This window comes from Amblyomma mixtum, chromosome 1 (assembly GCF_055824585.1).
Source record: "Amblyomma mixtum isolate Tamu chromosome 1, ASM5582458v1, whole genome shotgun sequence".
Lineage (NCBI taxonomy): Eukaryota > Metazoa > Arthropoda > Arachnida > Ixodida > Ixodidae > Amblyomma > Amblyomma mixtum.
The window spans coordinates 321,627,215-321,638,941 of record NC_143012.1 but is presented as its reverse complement, the minus strand read 5'-3'; the positions used below and the strand labels follow the sequence as shown (position 1 = coordinate 321,638,941).

At 48.8% G+C, this 11,727-nt stretch overlaps 1 protein-coding gene across 1 annotated transcript in view; it reads left to right on the top strand.

Moving 5' to 3' along the window:
* The first annotated feature begins 88 nt into the window (after positions 1-88).
* LOC149372682 (cysteine and glycine-rich protein 1-like) overlaps positions 89-11,727 on the top strand; it is a 74,634-nt gene continuing 62,995 nt past the window's right edge. Inside the window, exon 1 of the mRNA XM_089567240.1 lies at positions 89-227. The gene's annotated coding sequence lies outside the window, so the exon portion shown is untranslated. The remainder of the gene's footprint in view (positions 228-11,727) is intronic.

Below are 11,727 nucleotides of genomic sequence, written 5' to 3'. Positions count from 1 at the left end.
AAGCGTTTTTTTTTTGCATCAATAACTTTTTGCGGCCAACATAAGTCAATCCAAAGACAACTTTGTAAAGTAAAACAACAACAAAGCATCAGAAGCCGAGTCGAGTCGAGCACTCATCTGCTGCGCGCGGCAAATGTGTGGGACGAGCGTAGCTGGTTGAACGAGTGAGCGGCTCTCCCGTGGACTGAGTCTTCTGACGGCTGACAACACAGACTGCTACAGCGTCGGTAAGCTACCAAAACGTTGCTTGACTTTCGTTGATACGTTTTCAGGAGCCTCTCAACCGTATGCTAGACATGTTCGTTGCGCACTGTCCGCTGCATACGCACTTCGCGAATTTCACTTGACATGTTTCGGCAGCGTGCATCTTTCCGGTCGTCGTGCACGTTAGCGAGTGGGCGATCCTTGCGTTCTCTCAAGCCGTGCTCATTTGGACCTTTACAAAGCGTTAAGGCAGTTGTTTCAATGTGCGCATTTAATCTCACGCGCGTGTATCGATCGGCTGCATGTCATATGCGTGTGGACTTGGCTATTTACGGTTGTCACTTCGAGCTCAGCCCCGTTCATCTTTTACCGTTACGGCCCTATCCTGACTGCCATGTGCTGTGGTGATCGCTAATTGTTTATTCTTAGCCGACACCACTTTATATGCGTTGCAGCGGCAGCGTCAGCAACGAAAAGGCCGTGTGCCGAGTCCGGTTACTTTGATGGGCACTCGCGGATACGGCTGCTCCATTCGGCGTGCTCTACCGACGCCCACGCACATATGCTGGTCCACCCGGATACCGGTTTTGTCTCACGGTGACAGTAAAGGCCTCGAGAACACTCATGTACACTTTTCGTTGATGCTGCTCAAAGTTTACTAGCAGGTGTGGTTTTTGCACTCTGTAAGTCTTAATTGAGATTAACTTTAAGGGATACACACGTTGCGGTAATTCGCTGTACCCGGGATTTCACACTCTTGCCACAGAAAGTTACATTGAACTTTAGACCAAGTTCAACTCATGCTGATTTCGTCGATCTATTTCTTTTAATTTCCTTCTGTCTGCACGTGGTAGCGATATTGGCCCAGTTAGAGATGGCGGTATATGTTGCTGATAACAACAAATGTAACGAAATGCTCGGTCTGTGCATTTTTGAAGGGAGGTTACTTTCCAAGTATATAAATATAAGCGCATGTCTTCATGTAAAAATAAAAATTCGTGAGTACTAGTCAGTTTAAGGTTAAGTTTAAGGTTACTCTTTAGCTTCCCTACGAGGCTGAATTAGGTTGACTTTTCTTCTGGCGGCCTTGCGGCAGTCTGCTGCTGCCGTTTGGCGTCTGTTCATTGGAATGCAGCGCGTATGGTTGGCGTCATTTCGTTTTCTTTTAAACACCGTGCGCAAACTGAAATGCCACGAGCATTCCCGCTTCTCCTGAATTCGTACCGTGTCAAGCATTTTTAATTTCGCCCCATTTATGGTAGTGGCCATCACGTCTCATGTGCAAATCATCCCAGGTATTTCTCACGCGAGCCACTCGCTCGCATAAGGAAACGCCCACAGCCTGGTATCGGGACGTCCCGAAGGAGGGAGAGAAAGAAAGAAGGTATGAGTCAAAACAAAGTTGGAGAAACTTTTTTTTTCCGAAGCCTGCGCTCGGCGGTTGCGCGTCACTTGTTTCACCTCCGAGATAGCTTGTCTCAAGCAAGCCTCAGTGCCGGCGCCGCTCACGATATACGGGATTGCAACGCAGGCGTCGAATGGCATGACGACCCGCGCGATATGCGGCCCGGTAACCTATCGGAGTGCGCCTCAAAAATTTTAAAAACATTCCGTTTTCTTCTTTTTCTTTCTTCTCTCTCCCTCTCTTTCTGCCCCTCTCTTCGTGCGCTCGTGCATTAAATTGGATTCGTCTTCTTTTTTTTTCTTTTAATGGCACCTATGACCCGTTGCCATTTACTTTTTTTTTTCGGCCAGGCTTGCTGCCTTGAACTCTCGTCCTTCGAGGATAAACCGCGCTTGTAGCTAGTGGAATTTCTGTGCGTTTATTAATGTATTTTAACCAAAAGTTTCCGTCAGCTGCGAGTAGTGAATCGCGCATTTTGGTGGACTCCTGGTGGCTTTGTGCAGCTTTTCTTTGCAGGTTCAAAATTTGGTGCGTTTCACTCATTTCGGATAGATCCCTCTGTGTTGTAGGTTCGTGCCCGCTGAAAATCTTCACAGGGAAGTTAGTTCGTTGCCGAGACCAATACAGATGCGTTGAGGCAGAAGCGGTTGGTTGGAAAGCCAATTCGTTACAAAACACGCCAAACAACAGGTCATTGTCGCGCGAGTTACTAGGGGTCGTCTAGGGACGTTGAAAAACACTCCTGACACGAACCGCCCATCAACCGGTCTAGACTGGAGCTGATGCCCGTCAATCATCTTATCCGCCGCGTCGCATTTTCAACCTCCTGCCGTGAAAGTTGAAGAGGGGGGTGGGGAGGCATACTGTTCTCGGAGATTTTCGCGTAGCACCTGGCGGACAATAGAGAATAACGCAACTTCGTGCAGCGCCCGACAAAGCTGCCTTTCGCGCAATAAAAAACACTCGTGTTTTGCAAACAATCGCCGTGCCAGCGTGATGCGTGCCGACATTTCCTCTGAAGTTCGCTGCCGGCTTTTCGCTCTGCATTGGTTGCGTTGCGAGATCAAAAGTGACGACTTCATGGTTAAAAAAAAAAAATAAAAAGGCGAATTTTCTCGAATCAGGGACTTCGGAAATTTTCTTTTGAGTACGGGCACAAGACTTCAAATTTGTTTCGTTAAGTATGTACACCCGGCCAAATCTTTAGCTGGCGTGCATGACGGCCGCATTTTCTACGCTCCTGTGCTTTGCTACGAAGCTAACTTGTAAAAACCTCACCTCCCCCCCCCACGCACCCCCCCTTTTGTTCGGAGTCCGCGCTTCGCGTTCGGCTCTTGCCCGTTTCTTTTTTTGTGCGCGCGGCACTTTAATTACTGCCCACTTTTTAGATGTATGCAAATGCGTGCAAGAACGACACACCTTCTCAGTGCGGCTCATATGCGAATGCAACATCGGCAAGGCTGTTTCAGGGACCTCGAAAGTCGTACGGTTTTGTACCCCATCCGCTGAAATGTCGCCGAGTCGTGTGACGTAGCTGTGACGTGTAGTGTGCTTGCATGTCCTAGACGACAGTGCATCATGGTCCGCTGAAAGGGCCAAACTTACTCGTTCGCCCCCCCTTGCTCACACGATCGCCGTATGCTTGCGATCTCCTCCTCTCTCACCGTGGTGGCGACCACATGTGCCCCTCCTCCCTGTTGCTTATTCATCGCGCTACGCTAGAGTGGAGTGCCGCCCCATTAAACGAGCTCGAGCAGACGGCGGCGAGCGCTAGCAGCGTATTAATATAGTTGCATTAGGGGTGCACGCGCCCACCGTGTTGCATGAAAGGCTTATATGGACGGGGTCTATGCTGCGAGGCGAGCGCTAGACGTCTGGTCCCTGAGTCAGGTCAGGTTGTGTGCGCCAGTTGCTCATACTCGTCGCCCCCGGCTGTACTCTGCTGTGTCCCGTGCCTTCGCTGAGCGTGCGTGTTGTGTGTGCCTTTTTTCTTTTCTTTCTTGTCCTTTTTTGTGCGGTGAATGCTGGGTTGGTCCACCCTCGTCTGTTTCCTTATTTGTCTGTTTACTTTTTCCTCTGTTTAAGACGTGTACTGAAAAGTAGATCGGAGCCCCTGATGATCGGTGTAGGGAACGAGAACAAACTTTGTTCTATTGTTTCGCCCTCGCGGCTGGTATCCTTGGTCCAGAGAGTCCAGCCCTGCAGGGAAAGCTTTAAGAAGCTTGTGCGCCAGCTTTTCTATTGTCCTTTCGACGCCTTCTTGTGTGTCAGTTCGACAAGCCTCGCCGTTTGGGGCATCGTGGAAGAAAGAGCCAGTTGGGTATACGGATGTCTTGGCGAGTATCGTCGATGTTTGTCGAGGCCCTTTTGCAGGAAAACCGAAGATCAACACTAAGTATGATTTCGCAGGTCTGGGAGCGCACAGTGTTTAAACGGTAGCCCATCGCGCTGTTTCCCGTTCACAACGCCAGGAGCAGTATGGTTAACTCGTGTATGATGGAAGCGTACGTGTAAACAGCGCCAACTTCGGTCGCTGTTGTAGAGTGCTCATTTCGACAGACAGTATCCAGTGCTCCCGCATTAAGACATCCTTGAAGTGAGAAAGAGAACACGTACGTGGAACAAGTTAGCACAGGCAGCTGTGTGAATGCAGGTCATTGACTATCGCAGGCAGCTGTTCGATCATTCCGAGCGTTATCTTGACGGCTAACGACACCTGAATAACTTTGATTTACTTAACCCTGTGATTGCAAGGCAGTTACCATCTTAAATAATAGTTTTGAACTTTCTGAATTTTGCCGTTACTGGCCCGTAGATTGCAGAAATGTAAGAAAAAAAATCGAATATATTTATGGGATGAAATGACTAAAACGTAATTAAGACGAGCAAAATAGCCTTTCCAAATGTCTAAAAACAATGTAATTACGCTCACATGCTAGGGTACATGCAGTAAGTGATCAGCGAAATCGCGATTATTACGTCACGTGCGTATGTGCTCTTTTTGAAATTTTAGGTTGCTTCGCCATGAGGGTCAGCTGTTGTAGCGAGTGGTCCTCCAAGTGTCTTCTGCTCCTGTGCAGCTGACGCTTTGATTTTGCTCCAAGAAAAAAGTTTGAGATTGCGGTTTTCATAATGCCGCGCGGATATGTCGTTCTTTTGCGAGCAGGAACGACAGCTACATTGACAATCGTACAACCTCTATTGTTCGTAATACGCAGGCTACTACAGGGCTAATATGGCAGTGAGGACATCCTGTGAAAGAAAGCGTAGATATGAAGCAGATGGGCGCTCGATGTGAAAGCGACCTTGATGCTTACAGGCGATTTCCCAACTGCATCGCACCTGTGCCGATTTCTCGTCACGTGTAGGACACGGAGCCTTTTTTGTTTTTTTGCAGTGACGTCATATACTCTGCGGACTTGTTTTTGATGCCGGGTGCTGTGTGACAAACGGTCCCTTGCCTTTCATGGCCGCTTGCTTGTTGCTTGAGGACACGAAAACGTTTGACGTTTTTACTTGTCGCCGCCCGTCGAAACGCGGCCGCCGCGACCGGGTATCGAACCCATGACCTCTCATTAAGCAACTAAACGGCAGAAACGGAAAAAATATATTTTAGGCTTTGTCTCTTGGAAGATCCCTCTCCCGTGCCCATCTGAATGGCATGGGCACAGATAGGGATAGTGATGGATTCTCGGAAGAAACTGTTATAGCTGCCTCTGGGCAGGAAAAAAAAAAGAAAAATGACAACCTGTCTGTGTTTGTGGTATGGTTTAGCGCCGCTGTATCGCCCTTTTTTTTTTTGGTTTTATTTCGCCGCCGTCCTATTTTTGCCATCGTATTTAACGCAAATACGTACTCCGGTGTTCTCGCCTTCGTGCGCTGCTTCCGCTAGTGCGCGCTCAGCCCCCCCTTTTTTTTTCTTTTCAACTTCCGAGGCCGCCACATCCCACGCCATCTCTTCCGTCGTTTTTTAAAAGTCCAGGAAGACCAAAGCGCTCTGTTCCTGCTGCAGTCCATCGGCGCCGTAAACGCTGCCGCCCTCCGGGCGTGTACGTCGGTGGGCAGGCTGCTGTACTAACTCGCAAAATCAACTCGATAACGGCGGCAAACCAAAAAAAAAAAAATAGTGAAAACGCGTAGTAAAAGAACACATCTAAAAGCGTAAAGGGAGCGGCCGCCCACGTATCAAGGCGCGCCCATCAGCCGTACACACCGTGCGTGGCGCTACGCCCATCCCAGGCAGCTGCGTGTTCTTCGGCGTCGCTTTTATATATTTCCGCTTTGTTTCATTTTCCCGCGCCCCGCCATGTGCGACGTATGGTGCGCGTCCGTAGGCGGATCGCCGGCGTTGCTCTCTCATCTACGTAGGGAGAGTCCTGGTGCTGGCAGCGCCGCCGCCGCCGCAATTCATTGTGCGTGGCTGTCATGTTCGTTTCGTATGATTGATTTCGCTGGAAACGTTCGCGGATGTTTGTTTTAGTGCCCCCCCCCCCCCCTCTCCCTCCCTTCTTCACCTTCGCCTGCCCATGTCGTGTCACGTGTTCGTATTCGTATCGTCTCTCTTGGTGTGTTCCTCACTTCTTGCTTCTCCGCGTGCAAGGAAGGGTTTTTATTGCGTCGTAAGTGGAAATTCGATTGTTCTCGCACACGGGAGCTTCTTTGTTGCGCAACCGTTCAAGGCGTCAGCAAGCCTGCCTTGCTCGAGTGCGAAAGATTGCGGCTGTCGCTATCTTGATAGCTTTCAGGCTCCTCTCGCGGGGGGGGGGGGGGGGGGGTCTTCGTGAAATGGCAGACGAACAAACAGCCCTCGTCGTCGTCCTGTAAAAAAACAAAACGAACAGACGGACAATTTTTTCGAAGCACCTTGCCGTTGCATGAAATCCCCTTGACGACCACCACCGCGTACATTTGTTGCACTGTACAGCCTCTCGGTGCTTGGTGTGTGTATAACGTTTTATCTGTTGCGCGTTATCTCTCCCGCCGTTTTCGCAGACTTCTCGAGTCTCGGTTCCAGTGTACGTAGGTGTTTGTATAGCTATACCTTCGCTGCGTCTTATCGGTCGCTGGCGCGTAAAAACGGCGTTCTCCCCTGCGAACTTTATTAGCTGCCTGACTTCCTCAATAACCGCGTGGATTAGCCGAACGGGCTGTGCTCGCTCTTTATTGTTCTTTTCTTTTCTTTTTCCCACCTGTGGTACTCACCTGAACTACTGTGTGCGTGTTGCATATCTCGATCCTTGCCTCCGGGCGTATTTGGTGGCGCGTCATGATCGCCCGCAGGCGGAAAACGTCGCTGATTTGGTGGGCACCCCTCGCGTGATATTTGCGTACCGGGTATTTTGGTGTTGCGTTTTTTTTTCCTGCGTAAAGGCCGTGTTCGCACGCCTCTGTCTGTAGCTACGTTAACATTTGCGACTGGCTGGCAGAGGGGAAAAAATGCTTCGTATCCTGTGCACGATCGGGGTCGAGAATCAAGCGCTGGCTTCTAGATGTCCACTGTGTGCGTATCATGAGCCTTCGAAAGCCCTCCGTACGAAGAAGGATTGCCGGTTCCTCGTCTGCCAGCCACGGCGTTTTCAGCTTCTGCTCGTTCCGCGTCGTAGCCTGTTTGCGAGAGTGAGGAAAAAAGAAACAAAAACGTGCAGCTTGGGAAATAGTCATGAGCGAAACAGGTGTTTGCTTCGAGTGCGGCGAAAACGAGTCGGTCGAATGTATACCGTGGGATCGTTAACACCCGAGTAACGGTGTGCCAATTAGGTGGCACTTCGCCCACATATCGCGGGTTCGGGCCAGAGCAAGCTGAGGGCACTGCCAGCGTTTGGTGCGCGCCTGCGCTCTCGCTCCGAAGGAAGGAAGGCGCAGTTATTCGAAAGCACAAGTGTTTATTACACAGTAAGAAGAAGAAGAAGAAGAAGTTTATTCACATCACATTACATGATGCAGGAAGCCTGCAGAAAAAGCTGCCAGAAGCCAGCTTGACAGGGCCGCAGGCCCCCTTTCATTGGCAGTTGGCGGAATGTCGTAAAGAAAAGTTTATACACAGCATATTTTATCACAACATGTAAAGAAAAAAAAGTGAAAAAAAAACAACATATTACAAGAAAAACGCTAAAACATATATACTGTTACCACATTTCAGTGTAACACGTACGTACTCACATTTTTAATACATTCATGGGGAAATATTATAGACACAAAATCTCGTTTTACTTCGTTTTGAAAAGATCGCGCAGTGCTTTGAAAGTTATATTGTCGAGTTGGATATTTTTAGCTTGCAAACTGTTTAGTAATCGGGGTAACTTGTTTTGCAGCATTTGTAGACCGCATGTAGTTCTACTTGTGTTAACCTTCCATGGTTCAAAATGACGCGTCTGGTATGAAACTACATTATTCTCTAGCTGAGCTATGTTCTGAATAGTACAATTGTTACATTTAGTTTCTTGTTTGAACAACTTGCAAAGCCGGTAGTCATAGGATTTTGTTACTGGAATTACATTGTATTTTTTAAATAATTCATGTGTGTGGTAGTGCATTGGTACGTTTTCGACAGCTCTTAAAAACTTTTTTTGGAGAATGAGCACTCTGTCTATATTAGATTTAGTAGTCGATACCCATACCAAGTGACAATAATTAAGTCTAGGGGAGAAAAGACCATTATAAATCAGCATCAGAATGTGGCGAGGGAATGCATGGCGATTTCGCGAAACAATGCCTACTATTTGTGATAGTTTTTTTGTAATATAATCTATGTGGGCATCCCATGACATTGTGTTTTGAAAAATGACACCCAGAGTTTTAAAACTAGACACAATCTCTACAGGAGTTGACCGTAGTGTAATTGTGTTTTGTGTGTCTATGTTTTTGTTCCTAGTATGATACAAAACTGCCTTAGTTTTATCAGCATTAATCTTCAAGTTATTTTTTTGGGTCCATTCATCAAGCTTAGCAAGCGCTACATTTGCTGCAGCTATTAGGTGATCACTTGATTCTCCTGTGAAAAACACGCTTGTATCATCCGCATAATTCACAAAAGTAGCGGATGGAGCGATACCGTAAACATCGTTTACGTACAAATTGAACAAAAAGGGGCCCAGGATGCTGCCTTGCGGCTGCATTACATAACACTGCACTGATCCCCAGACCTCGGTGCAACCCATAGCCCCGCCGCAGCACCCGAAAGCGGGCCCGCGGAGCCATGCGCGCAAAGCAAAGACTACATACGCGCGTGACAGCACAGCTAAGGGCGATCATATATGCCGCGCGGCCAACCAAAGGGTTAAATCGCACGCAGCGCAACACAAGGGAGGATGGGGCATACGCGAAGCACATCTTGACGACGCAGGTCGCATATCGCGCGTCGTCACCGGCAATGGCCCGGCGATGACGGAGAACCAGCCAAATCAGGCCCACCCGAATCCGGAGCGCGTCGGCGCCGCACAGGTGGGCTACACGACTCCGGAGGTTCGGGCCTTGACTCGAGCATACCTACTAGATGCGCACGTCAAAGCACCCGTGATCTTGGGCCCCCAGCAAAGGCCGGGGCACCCGGGAGCCAAATACGCACCTTTCTGATGCCCGAGTCGGTGGCGATCTCCCCGTTCATTTCCCGCTCAGGGCCTCTCGCCGAAACAATGCCCCCCAACTGTCACTCGGGGTGACCCAATGTGGACGCGAGGTCGAAGCGGGAGAAAAGGAAGGGAGGGAGGGTGATTTACTGCGGTTTTCGAAAGAGCTTCCCTTGCAAGGGAGAACACGCAGCGTGGCTGCCCGCGTTCCGCTCGCGGACACCCCGCGGGGGGTCTCTCTAACGAACGAAACGGCAGAAGCGGGCGCACACTCGGGTAGCCCCAGAAGCTCAATCCCCACAATACAGACGCATCAAAAATCGCTCCGCATGCAAACTGGCAGGCGGAAAACGGATATGTGTGGCGCAACCGATCGATTCACTTTATCTGTATTTGCCACATCGGATACTCTTCCGCCGTGCTAGAAATGAGAACGGCCATTCTCACTATCCACCAACCTTTTCTCCATCAACCAACTTTTTAGACCCCCGTGCACAACTCATCACGTTGTAGACGTTCCAGACTTGCAAGCGTAAATTCTAACTCGCCTGATGGCGAATGCCCTCTTCGTTCTTCTCTTAAAAGAAATGCCACTTCTCTTAAAAGAAGTGGCTGTACTTGAGCTGTCGAAAATAATTTCATCAGCAATCAATAAATGCACATCGCTCCAATCATCCACGAGAAAATATGTTACCCCCATTTCCCCATGGATAACTACTGCTCTGTTAAACTCTCTGAAGAAAAAAGAAAACATGTATAAGAAAATTAAACACCAGCCGTTCAATCTGCGTCTTAAATTGAGATATAAAAGGTATTCCAGTGTACTAACGTCGCTTCTAAAGAAAGCTAAACGATGTTATTATGAAAACCAGTTATCCACACATACTAACAATTCTAAACGAAAATGGCAACTGCTTGACGAATTTCTCAATATTCGTAAGTCACCTAGTGTTGTTAAATCTATTTTCCACGGTGGTGTTACTTTATCTGATCCCGAGGAAATGGCGAATACATTTAGCAATTATTTTTTCAATTCACCTAATTATCCTTTCTCTTCGTTATGCACACCTTGTCTTGAGCGCTGCCTTCACTCCTTTTTTCTTACCCCCACGTGTCCAGACGAAGTTCTATCTGTAATTGCTAATTTAAAGACGACCGGCCCCGGCGTTGACAATATCCATGGAAAGCATGTGAAAAGTATCCGGTCATTGCTTGCTCCAGTCCTTAGCCACATCTGCAATCTCGTTTTTAAATCTGGCAGTTATCCCAAGCAGCTCAAGATAGCGAAAATAATACCGGTCTTCAAAAAAGGCGATCCAGCTTTGCCAAATAATTATCGTCCGATTGCAATTCTTTCTTTTTTTGACAAAATTTTAGAAAAACTAATTGAAGTAAGGTTGTCTAGTTATATTGAAAAATTTAACATATTGACAGATAGTCAACACGGCTTTCGGCGCGGACTATCAATCAATCAATCAATTTTATTTCCTTAAAGACCCCTTTTCAGGGGCATTACATAAGGGGTGGGTACAACGTTTGGTGCGACAAAGTAATCATGCGTTATGATGATGACAAAAAGGTGTTAGCTCTGCGTGCGAAGTTCGCGGGACAGGTTATTGTTAAGGCGGGGACACATGTGCGCAAAGTGCGTGCGATTCGCTGCGGCGCGTCGTTGCGACCGTCGTCGCAACGACCGAACGCAGCTCGTCGCATGCGTCCAACCTGCTGGATGCCAACGACGGGCCGCATGCGGCAAACGCAACGACGGGATGCGGGAGCCAATGCAAGCGCGGAGAGCGGCAGCGTCATGATGACGTAGAGGCTCAGGGCGCTCGGGGCCGAGCCATGCCGCCGGGACGGTCTGCCAGCTTTGATGCCGGCCACCGGCGACTGAAAAACGCACTGGTATTGCTTGTTCACGTTCTAGCAAGCCCAGGGATAGATGCATGTCGAAATTACATCATTTCTGACGATCGTTGGTCAATACCGAGTTGCTCGTAAAAGGCGATACAAGCAAATTTCATCCCACAGCCGCTTCGGTGCTGCTGCTACTTGGTGTGGTTCGTCTGCCGTCTGCTATAGCTCCGTTTCTGAAGGCGTCGTGGAAATCGAACATATATTTTATTATGGGACGAGTTCGGAGTAAAGCGATGTGAATAGTAGGCCTTTTATTATAGCACAGGCGACTTCCGAAGCGCCGTCAGCTGCGGTTCCAACGCGAAACCAAGTAGGCCTAGCGACGACTAGGGCCAGAGCGGGACCAGAGCGCAGTTCGTCGCCCGGCGTTGCCGCAGCCGGTGTCGTTGCCGAAAGATCCTCTTTTGCACAGGTATATTGTCGTTGCTCGAATCTAGGAAGCATCCTCTCTGGTACATGGCTGTTTTGTACTTTCTTGTGCGAACGTGAAGTACTCCGAGCATGCCGGCCGGCCGGCCAGCCTGGATCCCGTCTGGCGGCGTCATAAAAACGAGCTAAAGTGTGTTCTTGACTTAAATAATAAACCCTGGGATGAGAAATGTGAAAAATATGTCATTTTTGAGGATCGCTGACCAA